General features: G+C 36.7%; 1 pseudogene; it reads right to left on the bottom strand.

Moving 5' to 3' along the window:
- Positions 1-226: 226 nt before the first annotated feature.
- LOC124529087 (nucleoside diphosphate kinase B-like) lies at positions 227-23741 on the bottom strand (annotated as a pseudogene).
- Positions 23742-24019: the final 278 nt, after the last annotated feature.

Here is a 24019-nt window from a genome sequence, read left to right as displayed (position 1 = left end):
GTAATCTCTATACCCAACATGTGACTTGAACTCACAACCCTGATATCAAGCCTTGCATGCCCCACCAACTGAGCCAGCTAGGAGCCCCCAGCTTCTAAAAGTTTTTAAAGTAAATATGGTTCAGAAAAGGATCATCGATCCTGTTGCCTTCAAGTTAGTGTAATGAAGAGCTGTATCCAGTGGCACATCATATTGTGCCCAAGGAGACAGCTGCTTTGTCTACCTCTTATTTATGGATCCCGTCGTAAGAACAAGACATGTAGTTGATCAATTCTTAAGGCTTAAACCATAGGCTGATTTCTTCTTCAGGACTTTTTACTGAGTCACTACCATGAATGATGTCCCTGACAACTTAAATACAGAAGTTCCCTGACTGAGAATCTGCTACATTAGTCACCCAACTTCATTCCCAGGCCCACCACCACCACGGCCACAACCAGGCTTTAGTTCATGTACTTCACCAGCTCCAGGAAGAATGGGATCAATATAGTACTGCTTCAGGTGTTCCTCAGAGACCCAAAGGAACATTATGTTCATGATATGGAATCTCTTTTGCATGAAGACCTTAATGATCTCTCTTATCAGACCTTAGTGCATCCCGTCTGGCTTGCTTGTGATGAAGGTACGTTGGGTGTTAGCTAGGATATGAGAAGCTGGTGGAGGCTGGCTGAGAGGTGTCCTGCTGTGCCCGAGCGCAGTCCTGGATCTTCTTTTTTTGTTTCAAATCAAATTTTGTTTTGGCTTCTCGTAAGCCATTTTTTTTTCTTCCTTCTGGAAGAATGTTAGAGTGTGAAACACACTTTCCTTGACCAAGATTTGGTCAGGCTCTTCTGAGCCCCCTTTTGGACTAGGCCTTGACCTTGGGCATCTTTCACCATCTCTGCAGAGTTGGGTTTTAGCAAGAATCCTGCTAAGTCAGTGTAGAGAGACCTCATATACTTAGTATCTGATCGCCTGGGATATCAGATCAAATTCTCCACTGCCACCCTTGTCTAACCTCAATATCTAATCACCCTGGCCTTCAGAAAGAATCCTGTTAAGTCTTTTTAGCCAGAATCTGCCTTCTCTTGATATCTCCTCTTAGTAATTTTCCATCCATTGACTACCTTGTCCCTATAAATCCACTTGTTCTTATGGTATTCAGAGTTGAGACTGAGCTCTCTTAGCTGCTGCAAACCCACCATTGCAGTAATCTCCCCTTTTAAAGATTTTTTTTTAAATTAACTTATTCTTGAGAGAGAGAATGAGAGAGCCTGTGAGCAGGGGATGGGCAGAAAGAATCCCAAGCAGGTTCTGCACTGTCAGCATGGAGCCCAATGTAGGGCTTGAACTCACGAACTGTGAGATCATGATCTGAGCTGAAATCAAGAGTTGAACGCTTAATCAACTGAGCCACCTAGGTGCCCTGCAGTAATTCATCTTGAATAAAGTCTTAATTTCCATCCTTAACACGTGTCAGAATAAATTTTTTCTTTAATAAGACTCAGCTTTTAAGATTTCATAAATAATTATAGGATTGCGACACCTGGGTGGCTCAGTTGGTTAAACCACTGACTCTTGGTTTCAGCTCAGGTCATGATCTCACCGTTCGTGGGTTCAAGCTCTGTATCAGGACCTATGCTGACAGCATAGAGGCTGCTTACAATTCTCTCTGACCCCCTTTCTTTCTGCCCCTCCCCTGCTTGCTCTCTCTGTCTCTCTTTCTCAAAATAAATAAATAAACTATAAACAAATAAATAATTCTAGGATTTTAACTGGCATTGATTAATTTTGAGAAGAATTGGTATATTTACTATTTGATTCTTTCTTCAAGAAACATGGTCTGTATGTCTATTTCAGTAGGTTCTGAGGACTTGCTTTTTCTTTTTTTAAACACCTGTTAGAAGTCTTATTTTCAGTGTCCTGGCTGACTCAGTTAGTAGAGCATGAGACTCTTGATCTAGGGGTGGTGAATTTGAGCCCCACATTGGGTATAGACATTACTTAAAAATAAAATCTTTAAAAAAAGTCTTTTATTTTATCTATTATAGGTCTAGGATATATGCCTATGCACACATACACAGGTAAGTAGTTTTGTTTTGTTTTGTTTTGTTTTTTAATATAATTTATTGTCAAGTTGGCCAACATACAGTGTATACAGTGTGCTCTTGGTTTTGGGGGCAGATTCCCATGATTCATCACTTACATACAACACCCAGTGCTCATCCCAAAAGTGCCCTCCTCAATGCCCATTACCCATTTCCACCCATCCCCCATCAACCCTCAGTTTGTTCTCTGTATTTAAGAGTCTCTTGTGGTTTGCCTCCCTCTCTGTTTGAAACTATTTTTCCCCTTCCCTTCCCCCATGGTTTTCTGTTAAGTTTCTCAAGTTCTACATATGAGTGAAAATATATGATATCTGTCTTTCTCCAACTGACTTATTTCACTTACCATAATACCCTCCAGTTCCATCCATGTTGTTGCAAATGGCAGGATTTCATTCTTTCTCATTGCCACATAGTATTACATTGTATATATAAACTACATCTTCTTTATCCATTCATCAGTTGACATTTAGGCTCTTTCCATGACATTTAGGCTCTTTCCATGATTTGGGTATTGTAAGTGCTGCTATAAACATTGGGGTACATGTACCCTTATGAATCAGCACTCTTGTATCCTTTGGATAAATTCCCAGTAGTGCTATTGCTGGGTCATAGGGTAGTTTTCTTTTTAATTTTTTAGGAACCTCTACACTGTTTTCCAGAGCAACTGCACCAGTTTGCAGTCCCACCAACCGTGCAAGAAAGTTCCCGTTTCTCCACATCCTCACCAGCATGTGTTGTTTCCTGAGTTGTTAATTTTAGCCACTCTGACTGGTATGAGGTGGTATCTAAATGTGGTTTTGATTTGTATTTCCCTGATGATAAGTGATGTTGAGCATCTTTTCATGTGTCTGTTGGCCATCTGGATGTCTTCTTTGGAAAAGTGTCTATTCATGTCTTCTACCCATTTCTTTAGTGGATTATTTGTTTTTCTGATGTTGAGTTTGGTAAGTTCTTTATGGATTTTGGATACTAACCCTTTATCCGATATGTCATTTGCAAATATCTTCTCCCATTCCATCGGTTGCCTTTTAGTTTTGTTGACTGTTTCCTTTGCAGTGCAGAAGCTTTTTATCTTGATGAGGTCTCAATAGTTCATTTTTGCTTTTATTTCCCTTGCCTTTGGAGACATGTCGAGCAAGAAATTGCTGCAGCTGAGGTCAAAGAGGTTGTTGCCTGTTTTCTTCTCTAGGGTTTGATGGTTTCCTGTCTCACATTTAGGTCCTTCATCCATTGTGAATTTATTTTTGTGTATTGTGTAAGAAAGTGGTCCAGTTTCATTCTTCTTCATGCTGCTGTCTAGTTCTCCCAGAACCATTTGCTAAAGAGACTGTCTTGTTTCCATTGGATACTCTTTCCTGTTTTGTCAAAGATTAGTTGGCCATACATTTGTGGGTCCAATTCTGGGTTCTCTTTTCTATTCCACTGGTCTATATGTCTGTTTTTGTGCCAATACCATACTGTCTTGATGATTACAACTTTGTGGAAGAGGCTAAAGTCTGTGATACTTCCCGCTTTGGTATTCTTTTTCAACGTTACTTTGGCTATTTGGGGTCCTTTGTGTTCCCATACAAATATTAGGATTGTTTGTTCTAGCTTTGAGAAGAATGCCGGTGCAATTTTGATTGGGATTGCATTGAATGTGTAGATTGCTTTGGGTAGTATTGACATTTTAACAATATTTGTTCTTCCAATCCATGAGCATGGGATGTTTTTCCATTTCTTTGTGACTTCTTCAATTTCTTTCATAAGTTTTCTATAGTTTCAGCATACAGATCTTTTACATCTTGGGTTAGATTTATTTCTAGGTATTTTATGGGTCTTGGTGCAGCTGTAAATGGGATTAATTTCTTGATTTCTCTTTCTGCTGCTACATTATTGGTGTATAGAAATGCAACTGATTTCTGTACATTGATTTCGTATATAGGAAAGTAGTTTTAAGCTTTAGTAACATCAGAAGTATTACAAGTTTATAAAACACATCATTTAAAAGTTTAATTATTTGAATTTCTTTACATTTATTTTGTTTGAGAATTTTAATAATAAGTATTAAATTCTTTTTTGTCATTGTTTCCCATCTTTAATGAGAAAGACTAGAATAAAATTAAAAACTTATGATTCACAAAATTACATGCATATACTGTAAATGTAAGTAAATAAACTTTCAAATGTTTTTGGGGGGTAGATTTGTAGAATCTATGCATCTGAAGTTATCAAATCTTAAAACTGCACCAAGACATTTGAACACTTTGTCTATGGATTTAGAATAATTTGTACTAAATGTCACATCGTATAAATTCTTTACAAAACAGACAAGTGTCATTTAGATAGAAGGGAAAGGCATTTCTTGTCATTTTATCTTGAAAATAAGACTAAAATTTAAAAAATGGAAATTTCTCTGATTTTTATCCAAAAAAGAAGTATCATTTTACCTGCTATTATTTTGGATCTACTAAAGAATGAATTGAGAGTGTTTTCCTGTAAGTTTTTACTGACAAAATTATATAAAAACATGATATGAAATCAGTTATTTCACATTTGATTTTTGTAGCAGAGTCTGAAAGCAGAACACTTTTGCTCATGTATGCAATCTCTGTTTGCTAAACATTTCGATCTTAAAACCATTTTGTTTAAAGCCTTCATTTTGTTACTATGGTTCTTCATCTTCTCTTATTAAAAATTGCTAATTTTGAAAAGTCTGGTCTGTGACTTGTACAGTTCCCCAAATCACTTTAATGGACTTCATACAGTGTTACAAATTTTGCATGATTTTCATTTATATATTGCAATTGATTTATATTGCATTTTTATTCTCTTATTTGAAGTAGTAGCTAATAATCAGTAAGACACTGACTGACAAATAATTTTGTTTGATATGCAAGGATAGATAGTTCACTTAAGTCCAGGAACTAATTTTATTTTATTTGTTTAAATTTTAAACTAAACTAAATTATTAAATTAAATTAAATTAAATAATTTTTTAAAACATAATTTATTGTCAAATTGGCTTACATACAGCATCCAGTGCTCATCCCAACAGGTGCCCTCCTCAATGCCCATCATCCATTTTGCCTCTCCCCCAAACCCCTGTCCACCCTCAGTTTGTTCTCTGTATTTAAGAGTCTCTTGTGGTTTGCCTCCTTTCCTCTCTGTTTGTAACTATTTTTTCCCCTTGCCTTCCCCCATGGTCTTCATTAAGTTTCTCAAGATCCACATATGAGTGAAAACATATTATATCTGTCCTTCTCTGACTGATTTATTTCACTCAGAATAATACCTTTCAGTTCCATCCACATTGCTGCAAATGGCATGATTTCATTCTTTCTCATTGCCAAGTAGTATTCCATTGTATATATAAACCACATTTTATCCTTTCATCAGTTGATGGACATTTAGGGCTCTTTCCATAATTTGGCTATTGTTGAAAGTGTTGCTATAAACATTGGGGTACATGTGCTCCTATGCATTAGCACTTCTGTATCCCTTGGGTAAATTCCTAGTAGTGCTATTGCTTGGTCATAGGGTAGTTCTATCTTTAATTTTTTGAGGAACCTCCACACTTTTCCAGAGTGGCTGTACCAGTTTGCATTCCCACCAACAGTGCAAGAGGGTCTGGAACTTATTTTAAAATTGAGCTATTAAAATAGACTATTTTAGGGCACCTGGCTGGCTCAGTCAGTGGCAACTCTTAGTTTGGTTCCGGTCATGATCTCACAGTGTGTGTATTAAAGCCCTGTATCCAGTTCCATGCTGACAGTACAGAGACTGCTTGGGATTCTCTGTCTCCCTCTTTTCTCTCTCTCCCTCCTCCACTCATGCTGTCTCTGTCTCTCTCAAAATAAATAAATCAAATTAATTTAAAAAATAAAATAAAATAGACTATTTTAATGTCAGAGTTATCTAATAATGACTATATTAGGTAACTAGACCCTCATAGCTGTGGGGACATAGAAAACTTCTACTTAGATTATCATCACACCCTTTTATCATACAAATGTCATCTTTTATATTTCTCAGTCAACTTCCTTTTTTGTTAAGTTATATATTAGATATATTTCTGTCAGGACATATGGATATATTTTATCCTTTTACTGGTGTATATACTACATGGGTTTATCTAGTCTTTGTTGGTCACTTTTGTTAGTGAAATGAGAATATTTCCCTAAAATAAGTACCAAGTGGATTTTCTGGGGTGAGATGATAGCTATTTTATACTTTATATTATCAATTTATGCTTCTCAACATATTGGTCAATGACATGCTTTCACGGACAGTGTATGAGCTCCCTATATCGTGCTTTGTTCAATTCTTGAATGTTTCAACTTCTTTTTTGCCAACCTGATGGAGGAAAACTGGCATGTAATTGTTGCTTCCATACAAGCCGACAAAGTTATATGCCTTTTTATAAGTGTATCCTTATTTGCATTTCCTGTTTTGCCAATATTCTCTACATATCCTTTGCCCTTTTTTTCTGTTGCATTGTTCACCTTTCTCTTCTTGACTTCTAAATATTTTATAGATTTTAGGTACTAAACTTTTTTCTCATATACGTGAACATGTGTTTTCTACTTTTCTGTTGCTTATCTGATCATTTTATTTATTTAATGTTGACATTGCTTACGGCTTTTGAATTTGGGGATGTTAAGAATGCTTCCCTACTTCTAACTATGGTTCCTTCTAATGTGTTTGTGACTTTATTTTGAACAGTTTTAACAGCTTCTTAATCCACTGGAAATTTAATTTTGTTAAAGTGTAAAGTGAGGAAACCCTGTGGGCTCCATCTTTAAAAAATTTTTTTTTAATCTTTATTTATTTTTGAGAGAGAGAGAGAGAGAGAGAAAGCAGGGGAGCAACAGAGAGAGAAAGGGACACAGGATCCAAAGCAGGCTCCAGGCTCTGAGCTGTCAGCACAGAGCCTGACGTGGGGCTCGAACTCACAATCCCTGAGTTCATGATCTGAGTTGAAGTCGGACGCTCAACCAACTGAGCCACCCAGGCTCCCCCCTGTAGGCTCCATCTTTAAAATTTGTACAGAATCTTTTATTTCTTTTCTCCTCTGCTACTCCTCTGGTTCAAGCCACCACCACAAATTCTGGATTTCTGCAGTGGCCTGCTAAGTGATCACCTTGTACCTACATGTTCTCTTGACCATTTGTTTTCTTTCTTTTAAGTCTGTTTATGTATTTTTGAGAGAGAGAGAAAAAGAGAGCATGAGCCTGGGAGGGGCAGAGAGAAAGGGAGAGAGAGAATCCCAAGCAGGCTCCATGCCATCAGTGCCGAGCCCAGATCATGGCCTGAACTGCAATCAAGTCAGCGCTTAACCAACTGAGCCACCAGGGTGCCCCTTGACAGTCTGTTTTCAGCACAGCAACCAGAGTCATCTTTTAAAAATGTAATATAGCAATAGCTGCCCCTTTAACTCAAAGTAAAACCAATGTCTTTAAAATGATCTGGCCCTATCATTACCAACCTGTCTCCTACCACTTTGCCCACCTCTTCTTCAGTCCCTTACCATCTTCAAGAGTTGGCATTGGCTTCCGTTTATCCACCACGTTCAGATCACACACACGACCTGCTTTCTACCTATAGTAGTGGCTTGCTCTGCCTGTAGGCACGGAGCCAGTTGTTGCTGTGGCAGCTGCTTTGCTTTAGATTGATGTTCCCACTGTGCCTGCTACTTCTCATCCCTCTTTTTTTTAATGTTTATTTATTTTTGAGAGAAAGAGAGAGAGAGAGAGAGACAGAGCAGGAGTGGGGAGGGGCAGAGAGGGAGACACAGAATCCAAAGCAGGCTCCAGGCTCTGAACTGTCAGCACAGAGCCTGACCTCGTTCGAACTCACGACTGATGAGATCGTGAGCAGAGCTGAAGTTGGATGCTCAATGGACTGAGCCACCCAAACACCCCTCCTCATCTCTCTTTAATGTACAGGTCTAACCTTCCTCTTGCCTCCTGTTTTGAGATTCCCTATTGTAGTTGACCTTCAAGACATTGGCAGTAGTTCTCCATTTTACTCAGCATTCACACATGTGCAACAAAGAAGTGTGAGGGGCTGCTTCCTAAATGATGAAGTTTGACGTGACGGGGATGGGAGAGAGTGGACAAATTCTTCTCCCTTCTCCCTCATATTGATGCAGGGTAGTTTCATGTGATGTCTCTGAACATGCCTCATATAACTGAGCACTCATTGTGCCATAAAGCTGTGTCCAGCTCAATAATGCTCTGTCTTAGTTTGTCCTATCTCATCTTCTGTTTTACTCCATTTTCCCAGTGTTCCTTCTTCCCTGGGATTGTATTTCCCAATAAAATGCCAGCAAAAACACGTTTCCTTTACAGTCTGTTTTCTAGAGACATAAGACTAAGACAAATATCTCTTCACATGTCACATTTTCACTGAGGCCCACCCCAGGTGCTCATTCACAGCCCTAGCCCATCTCCCTGCTTTGCTGCATTTACTACCTAATGGGTGATGTACATAATCATCACGGTTAGTATTTTTATCTGCTCTCCTTCCCCAGAATAACAGTCTTAAGGTTATAGAAAAACAAACACCTTAGTCTGTTTTGTTGACAACAGTATCTCCAGCACTTAAAACAATGTCTAACATATAGGAAGGCCCTCGATCAGTGTCAGTTGAGTGAACTGAAAGAGTGAGTGCTGGCATTAATGCTATTGACCAAATGTGACGCCCCCATTGCCACCACAATGCATTTGAACTTGTCTTTGCTTCTTTCTATCATTACCTGCAGGTTGGAAGGCCTGATATGGTGGGAGCACCTGGGTGGCAATGCTTAACAGTCTTGCCCACATCAGTTTTCAGAAAGGTTTTTGTCTTCTGTATTGGGCAACAAGGCTCCTCCTACCAAGCATAAAATAATGGCTGGCATCCCCAAACACAAGTTAAAAAAGAGAGCGAGGGAAAAAAAGATAAATATTCCTTACAGAATGGCATTACATTTATAAATTAATTTGGAATGATTCTTTATAATGTTGAATATTCTTCTCCAAGGGCATGCTACGTGCCTGGGTGGTTCACTGGTGGAATTCTCATCTGCCAAGAGACCAAGCTAAAATCCTTTTGTCTCCTTTTTAGGTTATTCTGAGTTTTGGAAATGTTGTTTCACATATGAGTTGTATGCATTTCTTCTTACACTGATTTCTAGATAGAATTTTTCACAATGAGTTTGAATAGATTCTCATTTTCTGGCTGATTGTTTTTGGTATATAACACAACCATGTTTATTTCCACAGTACATTCATATATATCTTCCTTACTGTATCATTTGCCACTTTTTAAAATTGTCAATTTTTTTTACATTTAATCCTTAAATTTATTTGGGATTTTATGTATGGCGTTTAGTGAAGATCTAACTAAATGTTATTTTTTTTCCAAATACTCAGCCCACTGTCTAGGCCTTATAGCTGAATACTCCTTTTGTCTTCTCATTAATTTATGGTGCCAACGAGCATGTAGTACATTATTTTGTATGCTTACACTTGCTTCTAGGCTATTTATGTCTTATTATTCCTTCCACACCCATTCCTCAACTGCATGGAGAAATCTATTCCCTTGACTGTGTGGTCTCTACATGAGATAGCTGACGTCCCTTCAGAAGAACTAAAAATAACCAACTGGATATTTCCAAGGGCAATTACCTCAGCATATCTAACTCACACCTGGCGGTCTTCCTGTATCTCTTTTCTCAGTTATGAATACTGCCAGACAGCCAGTTGCTCCAACCTGAAACTCTAGAATAATCCTTAAATCCCCATATCCGGTTGGTTAGCAAGTTTTGCTAATTCACTCTCTCAAACATCTCCAAAACATTTTCTCTCCTCCCTACTGACACTGCATTCATTGGAGTCCTGTGTTCTGTCACATCTCAGCTTAAGTGTCACCTTCTCAGAGAGGGTTTGCTGACATCTATTTAAAGAAAACCTCACCTTGTAGTTACTGTTCTATCACCTTGTTTATTTTCTTCATAAGTGCTATAACAATTTGTATTGGCTCACTTCAAATTTTTTACTAATTTATTATTTGTTTCCCCACTGGAATGTAAGTGCTATGAGAGCAGGACCTTATCTTCGTGTTTTCTGTAGTAGCCAGAGTGTCTAGTTTCCAGCTTACAGCATACTATCATGATTTATTGTAAGAATGAATAAATGAATGAATGAATGCATGAATGACACTGGTTATAAGGTTCGTTTGCTTCTACTTTCCATATTCATCATACTTACAGCAATCAACCATCCATGCTGATAGAACTGTTTATTAAAAACAGAGATCTGATCATGTTACTTCCCAGCTTAAGAACTTTCAGTGTCGGGGTGCCTGTGGGTGGCTCAGTCTGTTTAGAGACCTACTTCAGCTCAGGTCATGATCTCGCGGTCCCTGAGTTAAAGCCCTACTTTGAGCCCTGTGCTGACAGCTCAGGGCCTGGAGCCTGTTTCAGATTCTGTGCCTCCCTCTCTCTCTGCCCCTCCCCTGCTTGTGCTCTGTCTCTCTCCAAAATAAATATTAAAAAAAATAAAAAACCTTTCAGTGTCTTTTTTTTTTTTTTAACATCTCTTCAGGAACTCTTTATTGTCTTTTTTTTTTTAACTTTTTTTTTAATGTTTATTTTTGAGAGAGAGACAGAGCACAAATGGGGGCGGGGCAGAGAGAGAGGGGAGACACAGAATCTGAAGCAGGCTCCAGGGTCTGAGCTGTCGGCACAGAGCGCAATGCGGGGCTCTAACTCACGGACCACGAGATCATGACCTGAGCTGAACTCAGACCCTTAACCAACTGAGCCACCCAGGCGCCCCTCAGTGTCTTCTTAAGTACAGATAGATATCAATTTTCTCAGCCTCTAAAGAGTGGTTGAACTACTTTTAATCTATTTTAAATGAGGTTTTGAGTAGAATTGAATATCTAATATTAGGTCAAAATTTTAAAATTCATATTTGGTCTAAAATTCTGCATTTGAAAAATCTGATTCCCTGGTTCCATAGTGTAATGGTTAGCACTCTGGACTCTGAAAAATCTGATTCCCTGTAGAGTTTTAATTAAAAAAACATAAATTTATATGGATTATAGGAATCCTTTCTTCATAGATGTTTTTGACTTAATTTGTTCCTATATATTAAAAATGTTTTTCCATTTCAATGTTTTTCTGTTTTTAAAATTTCAATTGTTATAATTTTTCTACATCTTAAAATCTTAACAAATAAACAATATCCTTTCCTAGGTAGAGCTATAGACATTCCACATAATAGAATTGTATTTTTTGAGTAGCCCGTGGGGTTGGTTTCTCTTATTCCATTCTCTTTTCCACAGATCACATGTTTTTGTGTGGCAATTATCCAGGAATTTACATTTTCATATCTTGTCCTTTTTAAATAGAAATCACTTAAAAATCATACATAATTCTCATTAAAATTATGTATCCACCATGTAATTCATTTTTAATAGCTTATCTATATTATTTTGCTCCTATAATAGATTGAGAGTTTTTCAAAACTCTGAAGTTTACTTCTATATACTTTAGTGATCTGAATTAATTTTTTCTAAGGTGAACTATGAAACAGTATTTCTAAGTTTCTTTCTCTTTTTAGAATAAGTATTAATAATGTTATCATGAAGTATACTTTGTTCTTAACAGATCTATGCTGTTGTCACACATTTCTTTTTAAGTCAGTTTTTTAAATTGTATACACAAGATACCCTTTCTTTGGTGGGGTAGGAAATTTTCTGCCTTGCTAATCAACTCTTTAATTTTCTGACCTTTAATACTGCTTTCTAGTATAAAATGGTCCCACATTTATTGACAATCCAGTATTTTGTGATTGCTTAGATAATGCATTTTGGTAAATTTGTCCCTAGTTTGTTCATAAATAGTGCTAGACTTACCCATTATTTATAATGTCAATAATAAATAATTCAACATAATCTATAGTTTAATAAAAAGATTAATTGGATTAGCCACAATATGTTTTTTTTTTTCTGGTTTTGATTTTGTCATATTTCCTAAAGTACAGCTTGTGAGGAGCTTTTAAAGTATAATTTGATAAAAAATTAAACACTGCCATGTATTTTAGTATATGTACTGCTGAAGTGAGTACACTGTGAGGTATTTTAAAGGCCATATGGTTAATATGAAAAGTAATAGAGTAGTCTCAGGCTATAATTCTCAAAATTGTTCCAGTTCATTACATTTCTTAAGTCACTATGATGAATTATCATTATATATGTGTCCAGTTTTTTTTTTATTATTATTTGAAATTACAACTTTGAGACTTGTACTGACAGCCACGATGGACTAATCCATACTAAACTTACTATATATAAACAACTAGAATGCTGGGGAAATACAAAAATGTTGTTTTAAGATATTAGATGATAGGTAGTATAAATCTATATGCTCTGAGAAAAGAGAACACTATAGATGGTTCCAGTGGTTGACCCAGGTTTCTCTCTGGAGACTGTGTCTCAGACTATAGTACAGGGAGAGAAAAACCTAAACAAAGCACAGAAGTTTTATTGAACTGTTGAGACAGAGATCAGAGTTTAGGGAGGCAACTTAAATTTGTGAATCAGAGTGCTGGAGGATGGTAATTTTGAGAGATAAACCTCCAGGAATCTGTGTGGAGGTCCTACATAGACTAAAATGTTGAGGTCCCACATTTTTTACTAAATAGCAAACTTCTTATGCAAAGTTGAAAATCATAGAATTATGAAGGAGTTGAAGTTGAAAAAATATGATTTAATAGTTTTATAATTCAGACTCCTAGAGGAGTCATATTTTACTTGGAGAGCTAAAATAAACCTACAGTAAAAGCTACATTAGTGATTCCCTAACAAAGCTTTAAAAGTAGCACTTAAAAGATCATGCTAATCCAAAAAACACTTGATCTTAGCCACAAGGTTAAGAAGCAATTAATCCATAAAACAAAAATCATTATTATTCAAAGAAAGATAACAAAGTCCAGATACTCGACAGCATAAAATTCATACTTTATAATTTTAACAATTGGCCAAGACTTAGTGGACACACAAAGAAACAGAAAAATATGATCCATAATCAGAAAAAAATATGATAACAGAAATAGAAGTTACAGTGATGTATGAATAAGCAGGTAAGAACTTCAAAACTCCCATTGTAAATATTTTCAAAGAGTTAAAATTGGACACATGAAGAAAAGGAAACCATAAAAATTTAAACTAATAGAATTTCTATATTGAAAAAATATATAAAACATATACTAAATAGGTTTGAAAACAGATACTGCAGAAGAAAAGATAAATACACCTAGTGTTATGGACTGAATGTTTATGTCCCCCCCAAATTTGTATGATGAAACCTAATCCCTAATGTGGTAATATTTGGAAGTGGTGCCTTTGGGAGGTGATTAGGTCATAAGGGTAGAGTCCTCATCAATGAGATTAGTGTCCTTGTAAAAGAGAGTCCAAAGAGCTTTCTTGCCTGTCTGTCATGTAGTCTATGAACCAGGAATTAGATTCTTACCAGACACTGAGGCTGCCAGAATTTTGTTCTTAGACTTCTCAGACCCCAGAACTGTGAGAAATAATATGTTGTTTATAAGTCACCCCATCTATAGTAATTTGTTAAATAGAAAATAAATGGAAGTAAAGAGAGAAAAAATAATTTTTTAAAAATAAATAGAATGAGAACTGATATGAAAAATAGAGGAGGGAGACAAAAGGTTGTTGAAGAAATTAAACTTTCCCCAATTTTAAGAAAACTCTAAGTTGACATGTCCAAGAAACTCAATGATCCTTAAAGCAAGATAAATATCAAAGAAATCTACACAAAAACACATAATAAAATTTATGCAAATGAGGGGTTACACAATAATTTGGGGGGATTTTAAAACATTTGATAAGAAGTCATGATCAAACAGAAATGATTTTATTTAAAAAATAATAAATTTACCTACCACACACAAGCAAGACAGCTGAAACCTTCAAAAATAAAATATGGCCTTGAAATTCCACATGCTTTCATTGCATTTGGGAATCATGAGTCACCTATCTGGGTGTGAACATCTCATGTTACAGTGGACCATCAGGTATGTTGTGGAGTGATTTAAGCTACCACCACTTAATGATTTTTAGGTCAGGGTCCCTTTTGCATATTCTGTTATGAAAAGCATTACACAATAATCTTAAATCAGCCAGAATAGAACTGGAGAAAGATAAGAAAAACTGCGGACTTCTTGTCAGAAATTATGCAATCCAGAAGACAATGAAATGTCTTTAAAATGCTACAGAACAAAACAACCTGGCAAGCTAGATTTCTATATTAAGAATAAAGGCTAAGTAAAAACTTTTAATCAAACAAAAGCTAGGATAATTTCTCACCAAAAGATAATTTATTATTATAGAAAATAAGAACTATTGTGGGGATTATAACATAAAGAAAAATAATATATAAACAATAACAGTAAAAGGGCAGAAGAGGAAAAATAAAACATATTTTAACATTCTTATGTAATATACGAAGTGATACAATGTGAAAGTATGATAGTAAGTTAGTCTCATATTATATTCATATAAGTACAATACATGTATGTGTATCATACATGAGAGAAAGAGAGAGGGAGACACAGAATCCAAAGCAGGCTCCAGACTCTTAGCTGTCAGCACAGAGCCTAGTGCAGGGCTTGAACCCAAAGAATGTGAGATCCTGACCTGAGCTGAAGTCAGACATTTAACTGACTGAGTCACCCAGGTGCCCCTGTATGTTCTGATTATAATATGTTATTTATAACAATATATATGTATACAATATATATATGTATACATATTATATATAATGTATGTGTACAATAGTGCAGATAAAAATAGAATACTAAACAGTAATTATTCAAAAATGAAGAAAAAGAAAAAGAATAAAGAACAAATGGAACAAATAGAAAATATGTAAAAGAAGTAGACTTGACCCATTTATATCAATAATTATATTAAGTGGCTAAACCAGAATTGTATGATAGATCTTTTAGTTACAAGAGAAATGTCCCTTGTCTACATAGAATCTATATTGTCCACAAGTGGCTTTTGAACACTTGAACTGTGGCTATCATGACTGAAGACCTGAATTTTTTATTTTATTTTAATTTATTTAAATTTAAAAAGCTATATGTGGCTAGTAATTACTGCACTGGACAATGTATTTCTAAACACTCCAAAAAGAAGACAAAAATTATCAGTCTAGATGAAAAAGCAAGATTCAGTTACATGTTGGCTAAAAGAGATATCCTGTATACACAAACACTCAGATTGAAAAGTAAAGAGTGGAAAATATGTCAAACAAATCTTAATTATCAGACATATGGAATGGACATATGAACAATAGGAAACTGATTTTAGCAGAAAAAAACTTTAATAGAGATAAATAAACATTTAGTAGTGATAAAATATAAGATTTTGAAGAAGACATAACAATACTAATGCGTATATACTAATAGCAGAATTTTATATTACATGAAAAAAAATCTTAAAGAATTATGGTATTGTATGTGACTTATTAGAAATATATTTTGTCATCTCAATGACCAAATATATATTTCTTATATATATAGTTGGTCTTGTCCATGGTTCCTAGCTCACACCTCCTAAAACCCTTTGCATTTCCTATGATAAGGCCAATAAAGGTGTCTTGTTATTCATGAAGGTGACCTTTGGAGCCCACCTAAAGGTGGGGGCTGTTTGCCAGGAGGACCAACCATGTAATTAAATGGGTTGGAAATTTCAGTCCCATTCTCCCTACCTGCAACCTCTGGCTGGAGGTTGAATTAGTCAATAACCAATGAATTAGCCAATCATGACTATGTAATGAAGCCTCTATAAAAAGCCAAAAGGACTGCTTTTGGGTCCTTTTTCAAAAAACTTCCATGCTTGGGGAACCAGAACGCCCACACATGTCACATGTCACATGCTAGCCTGCCACCAAGCCATGCTCCAAGTTCCATGAGGATAGAAGATCTTTTGTTTGGGAACTTGCCCTATCTCTTTATCTGGCTATGGATTCATATCCTTTATCATATCCTTTAATGAACTGATAAATGTGCACGTTTCCCTGAGTTCTGTGAGCTGCGTTAGCAAGTTAATTTGAAGAGTAGGTCCTTGGAAATTCATTTGTAGCTAGTCATTTAGAAGCACAAGTAACAGCTTGAGGTTTGCACCGGGAATCTGAAGGGTGGTGGGGATTTGAGAGGAAGTCTTGTAGGACTGAACTCTTAACCTCTGGATTCTCATGCTATCTTCATGTAGACAGTGTCAGAATTGAGTTGAATTTTTGCTTGGTGTTGTGTGTGAGGGATCCCCTGCTCACATCGGAATTGGGTCTATGAACTCTAAAAGAGATGGTTTTTAAAATATACCCCCACATTTTTGATATCTCATTTTCAAAAGGTGGATACTAATTGTCTATCCTGTGAGTAAGATAGACAATTAAGTAAGTAAGATTAACCTGCTTCTAATTAATTAATTAAGTAATTAATTAAGTAAGATTAATTAAGTAAGTAAGATTAACCTGCTTCTAATGAACAACATTTGTCAGAAGAGATGGTGTGTGACTTCTGCAACTAGGTCATAAATGGTAACGTACGTACCTCCTTATCTCTCTCTCTCTCTCTCCCTCAGACAACATACTTTAGGGTAAGCCAACTGCCAAATTATAAACAGCCCTATGGTGAAACACATATGGCAAAGATTTGAAGCCTGTTGGTAACCATTTTGGAAGTGGATCTTCCAGCCTATTACAGCCTGCAGTTAACGATAGCCTTGACTAATGTCCTGCTGGAAACCTCACAAGAGACCCACCCAAATGAAGAGAACCATCCAAATAAATGGTTCTGAATTCCTGATTCAAAGTAATAAAAGGATAATAAATGTTTAGTATTTTAAACTTCTAAATGTGGGGGTAATTTGTTATGAAGAAATAGAAAACTAATGCAAGATCTGAAACGTGAAACAAATATAAAAAACTATAGTTGAAGATTTCAACATTTATCTCTTAGTAATTGATAGAACAAATAAACAGCTAATGAATAAGTATAAAGAACAATGCTGCTGTCAACCAATTCCATTTAATTTTTATAAAGTATTCTATCTAAGAAGAGCAGAATATCATTATTTCAATTGAATATGGAACTTTCACTAAGATAGATCATGTGATAGAATAAAAAGCAAGTCTCAGTACACTTAATAATATTGAAATAATACATTCTCTGACCCTAAGATAATTAAATTAGAAACTAATAACAATAAGAAACCTATTAAGATCTAAAAAAATGGATATTAAAAACTATCTTAATCCATTTGGGCTGCGATAACAAAATACCATAGAATGGGTGATTTATAGAAAACATAAATTTATATCTCACAGTTTTAGAGACTGACAAGTGCAAGATCAAGGCCCTGGCACATTTAGCAGCTGATGAGAACCCACTTTCTGGTTCACAGGGGTCCTACTTTTGCTGTGTCCTTACATAAAAGAACAGAGACTCTCTGGAGAGTCTCTCTGGAAGTCTCTCTGGAGACTCTTTTTTTTTTTAATTTTTTTTAATCTTTATTTATTTTTGAGAGAGAGAGAGAGACAGAGACAGAGACAGAGCATAAGCAGGAGAGGAACAGAGAGAGAAGGAGACACAGAATTCAAAGCAGGCTCCAGGCTCCAAGCTGTCAGCACAGAGCCCGACGCGGAGCTTGAGCCCACGAACTGTGAGATCATGACCTGAGCCGAAGTCAGACACTCAACCTACTGAGCCACCCAGGCGCCCCACTAGAGTCTCTTTTATAAAAGCACTAATTCCATTCATAAGACCCCATCCTCATAACCTAATCTCCTCCTAAAGGCCCCACCTTCTAATATCATCACTTTGGGCATTAGGATTTCATTCAACAAAGAATCTTGGGGAGACACAACCATTGAGACCATAGCAACAAAACACTTCAAAATAACACACAGGTCAAATAAGAAGTCATGCACAAAAGATTTTGAATTAAGTTAATATTTTTAAATTCCAAATTTGTGAGGTGCTATAATAGTTACATAAATTATATAAGAAGAGATGTCTACAATCAATGATTTAAGCTTCCACAATTAGAAGCTAAAACAAAGAGTGAAGTAAACCTAAAATGAGTAGAAGGAAGGAAAACTTAAAGATATATGGATAAATCAATAAAAACAGAAAACAGACAATAGAAGAAAATCAATGAAACCAAAAGCTGATTCTTTGAAAGAATGAATATAATTAAAAAGCCTCTGTAAAAAATCCTGATATAAAAAATGGAGGAGACACAAAAACCTAATATTAGGGAAAAGTTGTCATCAATGTCAATCCTACAGGCATTAAATGGAGAATAAGGAAATATTATGAATAACTATGCCAACAAATCTGACAACTTAGATAAATTCCTTAAAAGTTAAAAATTACCAAATAAAATTTATAACACTGATAAGATAATTATATAATACTGATAAAGGACAGAAAATCTGAATCATTCTATTTTATTCTTAAAATAAAAAAAAAAAACTCTCCCAAAAAGAAAACTATAGGCCCAGATGGTTTCACCAGTCTGTCAAATATTTAGGGAAGAAATTATGCAAATTCTACACAAATTCTTTCAGAAGAACCATATTCCAACTGATTATATAAGACTAGCTTTTTGAAACCAGATTTAAATATTATTAAAAAAATTACTATAGACTAATATCCCTCATGAGCAGACATAAAAATACTTAACTAAATATTAATAAACATAAACCAGAAATGTATAAAGGGATACATCGTGACAAATTGGGATTTATGCCAGGACTGTGAATTTGCTTAACATTTGAATATCAGTCACTATAATTCACCATATTAGCCAAATAAAGAAATAAATTATGTTTATCTAAATAGATACACAAAAAGCATTGCCCAAATTTAATATGCTTTTGTTACAAAAACTCTTAACAAAAGAAGGGAGCTTCCTGAAACTTCATAATAAGCACGTTTGAAACCTGTAGGCATCATGTTAATGGTCAATGAATGACTGCTTTTCCCTCTGATTGGAAACTAGGCCAAAATGTCTACTCTTACCACTGCTATTCAATTTTATATTGAAGTCATAGCCAGTGCAATATGGCAAGAAAAAATGTAAAAGGCACATAGACTAAAAAGGAAGAAGTAACACTGTATTTGAGGATAACATGATCCTATACATAGAATATACTAACGAACCTACCTATGGGCTACTTGAAGTGATTTTAACAACTTTGCAGAATCCAGTGTATACAACCAAAATCAATAGTATTACTATTAGCATGAAAAATTAAATTTAAAAATACTGTTTATAATAGCAAAACACAAAACAATGAGAGATACATTTTAGGAAGTATGTTGAAGACATATATTGAAATCTACAGAGCACTGCTTAGAATATCAAAGATGTAAGTGAAGACATGCTATATTAATGGATTGGAAGGCTCAATATTGTTAAAATATCAGTTCCTCCAAAATTTATATATTTCAACCAAACCTCCCTATGACATTATTTTTTAGGGAGTAGAAATTCAGGAGCTACCTACAAAGTATATGGAAATGCAAAGGACCTAGAATAGTCAAGAGTTTCATTTTGCACAACAAAATTGTCAGATTTACACTACCTAACTTTACCTACCTAACTACCTAACTTTAAGGCTCCTATAAAGCTACAGTAATAAAACTGTGATTTTGGCATATATATATATATATATATATAGCAATATATATATTGGCATATATATATATTTAGAGAATCTAAAAATAGACCTACATATGATCAACTTCTGAAAAAAGTGACAAGGTAATCAGATGCAGAAATTATTTCTTTCTGAACAAATGGTGCTAAAATGAATGGATATCTGCTCAGAAAAAAGAAAGTTCTTACCTTAAGTGTATTATCATAGCAAACACCAAAATTTATTGAAATAAATCATATATCCAAATGCAGTAGCTAAGATTACAAAATCTCAAGGAAAAAATAGAGGTCATGTTCACAATTTTGAAGTAAGCTAAGATTTCTGAAAAGGGGCCCAAAAAGTATTAAGCATAAATGGAAGATCTTAATCAACTGGACTTAATCACAATTAAACAATTCTGTTCTTTGAAAGCGGTTGTTGGTTTGCAAACTGGCACCCATACAAAGAGGGTAAGGAGTGACAGAAGAAAGGCAGAGTAATGCATGATCAGAAGACAGTCAGTTTAATGAGCAAGGGAACTCACATATAAAGCTTGTCTTGGGCAGCCTTAAGTAGATCTCCACATCCACCTGTCAGAATCTTAAATTTGTATAGAGGCTTCACTAGACTCAGGCATGTATACTGTCCAGATGTTCTCAACAACACATTGCTCTCTCTAGGCTGTGTCCTTGAGGCAGCTTTAGTGCTGGGAAGGCAGGCAGAATGCACATTGCAAGGACAGGGGAGGAGGTGAGGAGCCTCTGGTTGTGTGGGTCCAGCTTACAGGTCAACTAGCATCTATTTTGCATCATGTCCTCTTGATGACCTCCTCCAACATTAGTCAAGAAATTGAAAAGTCAAGCTATGGACTGAGAATAGTAGGCACTGTATAAAGTGTATTAGACAAAGGACTTTTCTCCAGAATATATATTTAAATCTTACAACTTAACAATAATGTAAAAAATAAAATAATTAGGATAAATGAACAAAAGATCTGATCAGACATTTCACAAAAAAAGTAATATAAATGCCAAATAAGCCCATCAAAACATTTTCAGCATCATCAGAGAAATGCAAATGATGATGTCATTAAGATACCACTATGCAACCTCTAGAGAAGGTAAAATTAAATGCCATTAGGTGTGGGTACCCATGCAGAGCATCTGGAACTCTCATACATAATTGGGGGAGTTTAAAATGATATAACCGTATTGTAAACCGTTTCATACCCACAAGGAAGCCCAGTAATATCTCTCTTTGGAATTAAGAAATATAAATATATGTCCTTCTAAATGTATTCAAATATTCATAGCAGCTTTATTTTTAATAGCTAAAAACTGGAACAATCCAAATGTACTTCCGGTGAATGTGTAAACAAATTGTGATATATCCATGTAATAGTATTCAGCAATGAAAAGGAATGTATTACTGACATAAATAACAACATCGCTATACCTCCAAAATATTGTGCTAAGTGAAGAAAAGAATGATTTATTATTCCATTTCTATGAAATTTGTGATTAGCTAAAATAATCTATAGTGGCAGAAATCAGATCAGTGACTATCTCTTCTAGGGGTGGAGGTTAGGGAAATTACTGTGAGAGGAAGGAAACTTTGGGGGAGTGATGGACTATACGTTAATTGGGGTAATTGTCAAATGAGAGTTTAAATTTTTTAAAAATATAGCATGGGTGCATTTATTTTGTGTAAATTGTACTCAATTAGGTTTCCTTTTTTTTTTTAATTTTTTTAATGTTTATTTATTTTTGAGACAGAGACAGAGCATGAGTGGGGGAGGGGCAGAGAGAGAGGGAGTCACAGAATCCAAAGCAGGCTCCAGGCTCTGGGCTGTCAGCACAGAGCCCGACTTGGGGCTTGAACTCACGTTCATGAGATCATGACCTGAGTTAAAGTCAGTTGCTCAACCGACTGAGCCACCCAGGCGCCCCTCAATTAGGTTTATTTCTAAAAAAATTGCTCTGATAACCCTGGTTCTCTATCTTAATTTTGGTTAAATAATTTTGTATTTTTCCCCTGTGTTGAATCACACAAGTAGTTGACAGCAGAGATCATAGTCTTATTCTCAAGGCTTGGGCCAGACTCTATTTTGCAATTCCACAATAAAGAAACAAACAAACAAACAAGCAAACAAAAAGAAAACAAACAACTGTAGAGTTTTTTAGTACTAATATTAACAGAAAGAAGATGGAAAATATTGAGAGTTATCCATTTACTTGGGCACCATTTGGCCAGATGTTCTCAATCAATCCTGGTAGGAACAACACCTCCTTTATTTGATTGAAAGGAAATCCATAAATAATATCACTTAACTTCAACATAGTATTTAAAAAATCAATATAATGGCTTAAGTATAAAATAAAAAAGGAAAAAAGTAATCTATGTAAAAAAATGTACATTTCATTATGTAAATGCTTGGGTAAAACTACATTTAGTAGTTTGCCTAGATTTAGTAGGCAAAATGAAGGCAAAATAGAAGCCTGAACCTATTCCCAGAGTCACCATCAATGTGACAGATACGTATTGGTATTGTCCTGGGGACACTAGCATATCAGTGATGGGATTTTCTGAGATGGTAAACACATCTTGGTGACATTCAGAAACACAAAGTACATGAGTTCCTCACTTCGTGTAGTAGATGCATCCTGGAAGACAAAAACTGTGCAAAACATTTTATGTGCAGCATACTCTTAAATTAGGCATCAAACATAAACCAAGGGTTTTCACCTGCATGAATGCCCAGTGGTCCTTCCAGAAGTCCCTGGTTAGCAGGACTGTCCCACCTGGGAGGGGACAAGTGGCACTGTGACCTCAGAGCACACTAATGTCAGCAGTACTCCCAGCCACTGAGTAAGCGGGAAGACATCGTGTGAGTCCCATAAAGACCCAATGAGGAACTCTCAAACACTGTGAGAACCTCAGACCATAAAACACAGACAGGAGACCAGGAAGGAGCTGTCATTTGAATCTGGGGGTAGCAGAAAAACTTGCAGAAATTCTGGGTTAAAGAAAAGCAATAGGGACTGGAAGAGATGAAATTTGGAGCCTGAAAGGAAATGGTCCCTAAGGCCTTTATTCAATTTAAATAAATGTCCAGTGACTGAACTGAAAACCTTACTTTTAGCCTTTATATTGGTCATAAGCGTTGCAGTGGAGCAAGGGAGTTTCTTTTTGTCCCACCCGTTGCCCTGACAGTTGTCTATTAAGCAATAAGTAAGTCCTCTGGCCTGACCTGCTGAGGCCCAGGACCAACTTCACCCCATGGGAACTTCGCAGCCACCCGGGCCATCAGGAGGGTCCTGTGTCCATCGAGCGTTGGGTCACCTGGATACACGGCGCCCACACACAGCTTTGCCAGGCCTTTCTCTGGAGGTACATTGACTCAGCTTCGGCCAAGTTCCCAGCTGTGCAGATTTCCTCCCAATAATGCCTCCCATGTGTAGAGATTTTACAGATCACAAAGCGCTTTCATATCAATTACCTCCTCTAATTTAAAAGAAGTTCAGCGAACAGCTCAAGCTAAGCAACGGTCCCTCTCCGAGGGAAGGGCGGCTCTGGAAAGGTCTGTTTCACGGAGGACCCTTTAAGGGCCTGTGCCTGGACGGCTGTGGGACGAGGGCCCGGGAAAAGGGGAGGGAGGGGGAGTGTCCTCTTTCTCCCCCCACCCTCTGGCGGCGGCAGAGCCAAAGCCAGGAGGGGGGCTGTCTCCTCCTCTTCCCTAGCAGCTGCTGCTCCTTCAGCTCACAAGCCGGACCCGGGGACTGGGCGGCCGCGACTCCTCCGGCTCCTGAGAAGCGGATCCGCTCCCGGCCACCGCAATGCCCGGAGCCGCCGGGGTCCTCCTGGTCCTGCTGCTCAGCGGGGGCCTCGGGGGCGGCCAGGCCCAGAGGCCACAGCTGCAACAGCGGCCGCGGCAGCCACAGGCACATCAGCAAAGAGGTACAGTCGAGGAACGGGCTCTAGATCCCATCCTTTGCCGGGGCCGCGGCCCCTCACCGGTCCCTTCTTCCGACGACAGTCCGGGGCAGGGACCGTTTTCTGGCTTGGCCCCTGGGGAGTGCGCTTTGGGGCGAGAGGGGCTAAGCTTGATGCAAACTCACTTTCAGCGTCTTGAGTACCCTGTCCGGGGGTTGGGGGGATTGCCTACCTCCCCCCAAAGAACGTGAAGCGTTTCTCATTGTTCATTCGTTCTGAGAGAACTTGCTGT

The sequence above is a fragment of the Lynx rufus genome, unplaced genomic scaffold (assembly GCF_022079265.1).
Source record: "Lynx rufus isolate CCGP_SWC_20201006 ecotype Redwood Valley unplaced genomic scaffold, mLynRuf1.p SCAF_6, whole genome shotgun sequence".
Taxonomy (NCBI): domain Eukaryota; kingdom Metazoa; phylum Chordata; class Mammalia; order Carnivora; family Felidae; genus Lynx; species Lynx rufus.
This window is presented reverse-complemented; position numbering and strand designations above follow the sequence as displayed.